The 10,230-nt window shown below is 45.9% G+C and overlaps 1 pseudogene; it reads right to left on the bottom strand.

Moving 5' to 3' along the window:
- Window positions 1-5,066: 5,066 nt before the first annotated feature.
- Window positions 5,067-8,473, bottom strand: LOC142419727 (olfactory receptor 4E2-like; annotated as a pseudogene).
- Between the last annotated feature and the right edge of the window lie 1,757 nt (window positions 8,474-10,230).

Genomic DNA, 10,230 nt, shown 5'->3' with positions numbered 1-10,230 from the left:
TTGATAAAGATATTAAACAGGAGCAGCCCCAACACAGAGTCCTGGGGAACACCGCTTGTGACTGGCCGCCAACTGGAGTAAACTCCATTCACCACCACTCTTTGGGCCTGGCCATCCAGCCAGTTCTTTACCCAGCAAAGAGTACACCCGTCCAAGCCATGAGCAGCCAGTTTCTCCAGGAGAATGCTGTGGGAAACCGTGTCAAAGGCTTTACTGAAGTCTAGATAGACAACATCCACAGCCTTTCCCTCATCCACTAGGCATGTCACCTTGTTGTAGAAGGAGATCAGGTTGCTCAAGCAGGACCTGCCTTTCCTGAACCTGTGTTGGCTGGGCTTGATCCCTTGGTTATCCTCTACATGCTGTGTGATGGCACTCAGGATGATCTGCTCCATCATCTTCCCCGGTACCGAGGTCAGGCTGACAGGCCTGTAGTTCCCCAGGTCCTCCTTCCGGCCCTTCTTGAGGATGGGTGTCACATTCACTAATCTCCAGTCAGCGGGGACCTCCCCAGTTAGCCAGGACTGCTGGTAAACGATGGAAAGGGGCTTGGTGAGCATATCTGCCAGTTCCTTCAGTACTCTCGGGTGGATCTCATCAGGCCCCGAGTGTCTAAGCGGTGCAGCAGGTCACTAACCATTTCCCCCTGGATTATGGGGGCTCTATTCTGGTCCCCATCCCTATCTTCCAACTCTGGGGGCTGGGTACCCAGAGAACAACTGGCCCTGCTATTAAAGACTGAGGCAAAGAAGGCATTAAGTACCTCAGCCTTTTCCTCATCCTTGGTCACTGTGTTCCCTCCCCCGTCTACTAGGGGCTGGACATTCTCCTTAGCTCTCGTTTTGCTGCTAATGCATTTGAAGAAGTATTTTTTGTTGTCTTTTATGGCAGTAGCCACATTGAGCTCTAGCTTAGCTTTGGCCCTTCTAATTTTCTCCCTGCACAGCCTCGCTACACCTTTGTAGTCCTCTTGACTTGCATGCCCCTTCTTCCAAAGGTCATAGACTCTCCTCTTTTTCCTGAGTTCGAGCTAGAGCTCTCTATTCAGCCAGGCCGGTCTTCTTCCCTACTGGCTTGTCTTTTGGCACCTGGGGACAGCCTGCTCTTGTGCCTTTAGGACTTCCTCCTTAAAGAATGTCCAGCCTTCCTGGACTCCTTTGCGGTATAGGGCTGCCTCCCAGGGGACTCTGTCGATCAGTCTCCTAAATAGGCCAAAGTCCAGACTCCAGAAGTCTAAGGTGGCAGTTCTGATGACCCCCCTCCTCACTTCTCCAAGAATCAAAAAACATATAATTCCATGATCACTATGCCCAAGATGGCCTCCAACCACCACATGGCTCACAAGTCTTTCTCTGTTCGTGTACAAGAGGTCCAGTGGGGCACCTTCCCTAGTTGGCTCACTCACCAGCTGCGTCAGGAAGTTATCTGCCACACACTCCAGGAACCTCCTAGACTGTTTAACTATTAGTTATTAGTTATTAGTTATTAGACTATTAGTTAACACCGTATAACTAATGTGTAAATTGTTGCTGTAAGTATCAATGCAAGGTAAATGGAAAGATCCTTCAATGCAAAGCCTTGCTAGAATTCTTTGAAGTGGGAGAAGTTTAAAAAAACAAAAAACATGTCGTCCAGCCAGGTCCTAAACCTGATAATACCATTATGAAAGTCTATAGGGTAAAATTTATAGAAAGTGTTAAGGAATGTGAAGAGCAGCTCCTCCTCCAGCAGCCCTTCCTGCCTGGCTACTGAAACCCAGCCCAGTGCCCAGGAAATTTGATAGGTTGGAAACGTCCAGAGATTGCGCCCACAGGAAAGCTGCCAGCACTGAAAGCTCTAGCTGGTTTTCACTGTCCCTTGGAACTGCATTCACTGCCACACAGACATTCGCGCTCTGCTAAAGCATTGCTTCCTAATGGGGCAACACTCTGTATCTCTCTCTGGCAGAGCCCGGCTGCCAAATTGGAAACGTCCAGAGATTGCGCCCACAGGAAAGCTGCCAGCACTGAAAGCTCTAGCTGGTTTTCACATTCCCTTGGAACTGCATTCGCTGCCACACAGACATTCGCGCTCTGCTAAAGCATTGCTTCCTAATGGGGCAACACTCTGTATCTGTCTCTGGCAGAGCCCGGCTGCCAAATTGGAAACGTCCAGAGATTGCGCCCACAGGAAAGCTGCCAGCACTGAAAGCTCTAGCTGGTTTTCACATTCCCTTGGAACTGCATTCGCTGCCACACAGACATTCGCGCTCTGCTAAAGCATTGCTTCGTAATGGGGCAACACTCTGTATCTCTCTCTGGCAGAGCCCGGCTGCCAAACTGGAAACGTCCAGAGATTGCGCCCACAGGAAAGCTTCCAGCACTGAAAGCTCTAGCTGGTTTTCACTGTCCCTTGGAACTCCATTCGCTGCCACACAGACATTCACGCTCTGCTAAAGCATTGCTTCGTAATGGGGCAACACTCTGTATCTCTCTCTGGCAGAGCCCGGCTGCCAAATTGGAAACGTCCAGAGATTGCGCCCACAGGAAAGCTGCCAGCACTGAAAGCTCTAGCTGGTTTTCACTGTCCCTTGGAACTGCATTCGCTGCCACACAGACATTCACGCTCTGCTAAAGCATTGCTTCGTTATGGGGCAACACTCTGTATCTCTCTCTGGCAGAGCCCGGCTGCCAAATTGGAAACGTCCAGAGATTGCGCCCACAGGAAAGCTGCCAGCACTGAAAGCTCTAGCTGGTTTTCACTGTCCCTTGGAACTGCATTCGCTGCCACACAGACATTCGCGCTCTGCTAAAGCATTGCTTCCTAATGGGGCAACACTCTGTATCTCTCTCTGGCAGAGCCCGGCTGCCAAATTGGAAACGTCCAGACATTGCGCCCACAGGAAAGCTGCCAGCACTGAAAGCTCTAGCTGGTTTTCACTGTCCCTTGGAACTGCATTCGCTGCCACAAAGACATTCGCGCTCTGCTAAAACTTTGCTTGGTAATGGGGCAACACTCTGTATCTCTCTCTGGCAGAGCCCGGCTGCCAAATTGGAAACGTCCAGAGATTGCGCCCACAGGAAAGCTGCCAGCACTGAAAGCTCTAGCTGGTTTTCACTGTCCCTTGGAGCTGCATTCGCTGCCACACAGACATTCGCGCTCTGCTAAAGCATTGCTTCCTAATGGGGCAACACTCTGTATCTCTCTCTGGCAGAGCCCGGCTGCCAAATTGGAAACGTCCAGAGATTGCGCCCACAGGAAAGCTGCCAGCACTGAAAGCTCTAGCTGGTTTTCACTGTCCCTTGGAGCTGCATTCGCTGCCACACAGACATTCGCGCTCTGCTAAAGCATTGCTTCCTAATGGGGCAACACTCTGTATCTCTCTCTGGCAGAGCCCGGCTGCCAAATTGGAAACGTCCAGAGATTGCGCCCACAGGAAAGCGGCCAGCACTGGTCTGTCGACCAGTCTCCTAAACAGGCCGAAGTCTGCCCTCCGGAAGTCTAAGGTGGCAGTTTTGCTGACCCCCCTTGCCTTTTCTCCATGTATCAAAAACTCTATCATTTCGTGATCACTCTGCCCAAGACGGCCTCCAACCATCACATGGTTCACAAGTCCTTCTCTGACTAGATGACTAGATTATGCTCAGACTAAACCTGTACATGCTTTAGTGGTAAATAGCACCAGTTTTTTCACCCTCAACCCTATCTAATGTTTTCCTTCTAATGGTATCTTTTTCTTTGTTGAGAGACCTTAAACCACCTAGGCACTGGAATAAGATTCTTCTAAGTTTTTGTCGGACAAATCCCATCCTAAGAGTCATTCACTCTAACACAGACAGATGATGCAACTTACTGTATTATTTTGTCAGGAGACACTGAACTTTTGATGAATTTTGATGAAAATCTTATTGTCTTTTCTTTACTCTGTCACTATCTCCCCAGATACAATGTTGTATAGTGTCACTTTTCCTTTACATATGTGTTCCTCTTATGATTTTAACAATTTACTTGTGTGAGAGAATTATTGTAATTTTCAGAAAAGTTAAAAACCCCACATCCTTGTATGTTGAAAGAAAATCCAACAAACACTATCTCCACCATCTTTAACTTATCTATAAACATCAGCATCAGGGTACATGCATTTAGATACTTAGCTTAATTGCCTCTGCCATCTGGTGGCAAAGCGCAGTAATAGCATGTCAGAGCTGAGAAAAATTTTGTACCAGATTTATTTATTTGAAAATCCTAACTCCACACAAGTAAAACTGTTTAGAAAGGTTCAGTCTTTCAACATTTATTTTTAATATGATCAGTTATACATATCCATCATTTGAAAAGTTTATATTTTGTAAATATTTTTTTACTGCTGCTATGTTTTTAGAGTGTATTATCTTGTGTTATATAGTACTGAACAACGTTATGACATTGCAATATGACAATGCATTGTATCTTTAATGTGGTGACAAAAAAAATCAGACATGTATTCAAATAGTTGAGTATGAGTCTAGCTATGAGCTTCAGCAATGGGCTGTCCCAAGGTATTCTAACTATAGATGACCACATTGATTTATCTCACCAGAAGTCAGTCCATCTGACCTCATAATTCTAAGCTTCCTTTATGGTCAAAAAAAAGCTCTTCCCAGGCACTCTTCATCTTCTCTTAGACAAGACATATTCATACTCTAGGATCCACAAATCTTCATTGTTAACTATAAAGAAGATCAAGTGAAAAACTCAGGTGAAGTTGATTTATTCCGAGATCGTATTACATCACATACAGCTTAAGTGTAGAAAGCAAAAACACACACCTTGACCTTCAAGTTGGGGATCCAACTGACCAAGTGTAAACGTAATCTCAGGACTCTCTCACATATTCTGATATATTGATATGCCAGATATAGTGAAGCTACTCTGTTGGGCTAGGTTAAGAAAGGTCTTTGATCCATATTACATACTAAGGTCCAAATAAAATAAACTAACTGTTAATTCTTGTGGGAGGGAATTCACCAGTTATAATGTTTACTATGAAAATTGTGTTTTCTAGGTCTTGGAAATTAGTGTTGAAAGACCTATTTCATATTTCCAGTTTATTCTTGGTATAAGATAGAGAAGGGCCAGAGGTAGATGTAGGTGCAGGGTACAAACAAAAGGGTGATGACCATGATGTGTAAGGCACAGGTGGAGAGTGCCTTCCAGTGCCCCTCAGTGAAGTGGACCTTGATTGTGACCAAGGTGAACATGTAAGATGTGACCAGCACCAGGAAGCAAACAAGGGCTATTAAGCCACTGTTGGAGGCCATGAACCACTCAGTGATGTAAATGTCCATGCAGGCCAGCCAGGTGACCGGAGGCGTGTCACAGAGGTAGCTGTCAACTGCTCTGAGAGCAGAGAAGGTGAACTGGATTGTGAGCAGCATCTGGACCATGGAGTGGAGGAAACGCCCTGCTCAGAAGGCAGATACCAGGACCCAGCACACCTGCTGGCTTATGATGACTGTGTAGGCTCACAGATGGCTGTGTAGTAGTTGTACACCATCACTGCTGGGACCAACATCTCTGTTGCCCCAACAAAGTTCAGAAAAAATAGCTGGACTATACGGTCCTCAAAGGCAATAGTCTTTCTTTGGGAGAGCAGGCCCATCAGCATCCTGGGAGAGGTGACAGAGGTGTAACAAATGTCCATGAAGGACAAATTGCAGAGGAGAAAGTACATAGGTGAGTACAGCTTGGGGTCAGCCCTGACTACCACAATGATGAGGACGGTCCCCAGCAGAATCATGGCATTGGCAAGGAAGAAGAAGGTGAAGAAGAGAACTTGCAGCTCCCTTGTATCAGAAATCCCCAGGATAAATTCAGTTATTCACAAGAAATTTTGCAGTGCCGTTGCTTCAGCTCAGGTTTGCCATAGCACAGGTGTAGGGGAGAAGTTGTGGGCTGGCCAGGAAGAGAAGGGAATATGCTACAGCTCCAAGGTTCATGGATGATGCCCAGAAACCAGGTTTGGGAGTTTCTTCATTAATATTCCTCTCCACTGAGCTAGTGGGTGTCTAGTAACTTGACTGTTCTCTCAGGCCTGCTGTTAACACAACATGTTCTCCTGAACAGTTTGTGTTTTCTAAGATAGGAGAAGGAGCAAATCACTACACAGTTTCTGTGCCACCACAGCATCACTCAGAGACATTTTTAAAGTTCTTTGTTAGATAAATACACTGTCTTATGGAGGTTGAAATGCAAACAACACCACAGACATAAAGTTTAACAATGCCAGCACATGAATAAATAGTTCTCTGTGTTTTGGGAAAACTGTTTTACATGTGTGGTGTTTCGTTTTGCTTTCCTTTTAGAAGGAAATATACCTAATAGTTCAAAATCTTGACATTGTCCTACTGGTGAGCTACTCAGGAATATGTCAAGGCATTTCTGTTCCCCTTGACATTTTAGCTCATTTTCTTTTACAGTCACACCAGGAAATTCTTCAGCTGCTTATTTCTGTCTGAGAGTTCATGAATCAACAAGCAGATTACTACTAAGAAAGCAGTCTCTGTTCTTCATATATCCTTCATTAGCCTTTTGCTAATACCTTAGCACTTTCCTTGCATCCTGCTCTATTGTCTACTGCTTTCTGGTAGATTTTGAAGAGTTTTTCCTTCCTATTAAACAGGCTTGCTTCATGCATAATTCAGAATATATGTCTGCAAATCACATAACTAATTTAGAAATGATCCCACTTTTACTTCTCTTCCTCTCACAAGGACTCGATAACCTTCCGTAGCTAGCACAGCTGCAGAGAAAGTGAACAGCTGTCTGTCTATAGCAATCCCTGACATTTACTAGACAGAGATCTGCAGTATAGGCATCACAATTTGAGCATGACAGCTTTGACTCCCTGCACAGTCAATGAAGATCAACAAACACCTTAAAGGGATGGCTCAATTTATATTGTTTAGATCATGGCTCCAGAGTGGGAGAATTTATACCCTAGAAGAGATGGTATCTATCCCTGAGTATAAATGGAGTGCAGATACCTGCCCCATGCTAGATGTCTACAGTAAAATCAAGCAGCTAGAGTTAAATGAAGCTGCCTTGAAGGATCCAAACAGCCAAGAGGTCACAGTACCATTTAAAATTTTCTGTATATTTTTCAACAGAATACCAAGCATTTCTCTCTGCCGTTCACACACATAAACACAACCACACACATGTACTTTAATATGCCATGGCAGATATGAAGAGCATAGGAAAAGGACAGGAAAAAAAGGTGGCTATTATACCCAGTACTAAATGTTGATACAACCTGAATTTCCAAGTCTGAACTCTGTTAAGGGCAGTTTAGAGCATGGCCAGCTCCTCCAGCAGCCCCGGGACTCTCCTGCCAGGCCTCTGGAGCCCAGCCTGGTGCCTGGGGACTCAGGGTCTCTGCCCAGGCTGAGGGATGTGGCTGCCACTTTCCCCTTTGCAGGTTCAACCAGCAGCAAAGCTATGCACATGTTCCAGAGACACACAGAGACACACAGACACAGACACAGACACACACACACACACACACAGAGTATGCTGACATGGCCAGACTGCCACAGCCAAGGTGCTGCCATCAACAGCACCCACACACAGGACCCACATCATACACAAGCACAGACAGCCATGTCCCCTTCTTCTCTGGAGCTGGGAGAGGCAGGAAGTCACTGGTGCAGGCACACACACGATACTGGGTTCACAAGCACACGCATACTCACAGGTTCCCTGAGCACTGGCATGGTTCCTCTGTCTGCATGGTACCCCTGCCCAGATCTCAGTCTCTCACTGCCCCAAGGGTCCCCTAACTTGCCATCTGATCCAGCCTGAAGTTTGCTGGTGAGTACACATGCACACCTCACACATACCTGGTTTGGGGAAGATAGAGATATTTGGCCCTTCCAGCAACCAGCACCAGGCACATGGGCTGTGACCTGCTGTCCCACTCCAGCTGCCAGCTCAGAGCCCCTCACTTGCCTCACTCACACCAGTCTCCCCCAGTAGATGGGTTAGGGACACAGATTGTTCCTGCCCCAGTGGCTGGGGCCCCACTGGCTCCAGTAGCTGGCACTAGGACCCCACTGGCTCCAGTAGCTGCACTGGGACCCCCACTGGCTCCAGTAGCTGATACCACAGGCCAGGGGCACCCACATTCCTGGTCTGACTCCAGTAGCAGGCATCAAATCCACTCACACCAGTCTCCCCAGTAGTTGGCACTTGGTCCTTGCAGCACACATATACACAGGATAGAGTGAGATTAAGCAGAGAGAGAGTTAAGAAAGCATTTATTAAGAAAACAGGACAGACTGCAGTGGTCAGGCACAGGGCTCAGCGAGGCAAGCATTCTCACTGTTTCAGTTTTATATGTGACTGGCCCTTTTATAGCCTTTTCTTCTCATTCCGCTACTTTGTTCCTTCTGGCTCCCCTTCCCCTGCATATTGCCTCATCAGGTGGCACAGTCCCACTGACCACATCCAACATGTCAGACCCTCAGGTTTTTATCCTTACCAGTTGCAAAGTCCCAGTTTGCCTGCAGAGTCTTGATAGCTTATCAATCAGTGTGACTAACCTGGTTTGTTTCTGGTTATTGTCTTTGTTAATGCTAATTGATCAGGCTTGATGTCTCTGTGTGTTTGCCTCCCTCTCTTTCTTTATCCTCACAACCAAGAAAAATAAACATTCTCAGGCTTGCTCCACTCACTGGGTTTGTTCTCATCACAGCCTCCTTTATCATGTATTGGTCAGGTTTGCCTCTGTATGTTCTTGTTTATGGCTCCTTTAAGGGTACCCTTAAAGGAGCAGACACTACTCTTCCACATATCTTTACAAATACATATCCAAATAAACTTACAAACTACAGCATTTGTTGTCTGAAGCAATTATAAATCATTCACTCCAAATCTATTTCAAGTTATTAATCTGAAAGATCAGAGTGTTGTTCAATTCTACTTCCTCTTGCTTGTAATTGCCATATCCTTGCTGTTGTTTAAATTTCTTGTTGCACAGAAATTTGTTTCAGGAGATTTTCAACCAGTTTTTCTTATTGTGGCAGGTTAAAGACAAATTTTACTGTGACAGTATATATTTTTTCCATCTACCCATTTTCCATCTACCATTTAAACAGAAGGATCCAGAACAGAAACCAGCAACATCTCCAAGGCTTTCTGAACTGCCCAAAAGGTCTCCCACATCTTGTAAGCATGTTCACAGCCCTGGACTTTAGGAGAGCAGACTTTGGCCTCTCCAAAGATCTGCTCAGAAAAGTCCCCTGGGATAAGACTGTAGAGGGAAGAGGGGCCCAAGAAAGCTGGTTCATATTCAAGGATAACCTCCTCCAAGGTCAAGAGATTTCCATCCCAATGAATAAGAAGTCAGGCAAAAATGCCAGGAGGCCCATGAGGGTGAACAAGGAGCTCTTGGCCAACCTCAAGTACAAAAAGGAAGCATACAGAGCATGGAAGCAAGGACAGGTAACCTGGGAGGAATATAGAAATATTGTCCAAGCACCCAGGAATGAAGTTAGGAAAGCTAAAGCCCAAATGGAATTGAATCTGGCCAGGGATGTAAAAGAAAACAAGGAAGGCTTCTTTAAATACATAGAATACAAAAGGAAGACTAGAGAAAATGTGGGCCTGTTGCTCAATGAGGTAGAGGATCTGGTTATACAGAACATGGGAAAGGCTGAAGTACTAAATGCCGCCTTTGCCTCAGTCTTAACTAGCAAGACCAGCAAGTAAGAAAGATGTACCTGTAAGGGTATGTGGAAGGAGACTGCCTGCTCCTTTAAGGGTATCTGGTCAAGGGGCTTTTTCAATGCAGCAAGGGAAAATCAGAAAAGGAGGAAGCCTTAAACAAGAACATACAGGGACACAAACCTGACCGAGGCAGTGATGAAAACCAAACCTGGTCAGTCACACTAACTGATGAGGGCATGTGAGAGTGTGAGAATGTTTATTCCAGTGAGGTTATCTGATGGGTGATCTTGTCAACTGGGAAACCAAGGGAAAAAAAGAGGAAAGCCCAAACAAAATATGCAGAGATACAGACCAACATGGAGACAATGACAAGAAACAAACCTCACCACTCACACTAATTGATGGGCTATCAAGAAACCACAGGCACTACTTTCAGGAAGGTCAACCTGGACTTTGCAACTGATAAGACTGTGAAACAGGGGAACCCCAGATTAGGAGGGGTGTGGGAATACAAACCCATGGGGGACATGCAGGGGAAGGGGG

This window comes from Mycteria americana, chromosome 22 (genome assembly GCF_035582795.1).
Source record: "Mycteria americana isolate JAX WOST 10 ecotype Jacksonville Zoo and Gardens chromosome 22, USCA_MyAme_1.0, whole genome shotgun sequence".
Lineage (NCBI taxonomy): Eukaryota > Metazoa > Chordata > Aves > Ciconiiformes > Ciconiidae > Mycteria > Mycteria americana.
This window is presented reverse-complemented; position numbering and strand designations above follow the sequence as displayed.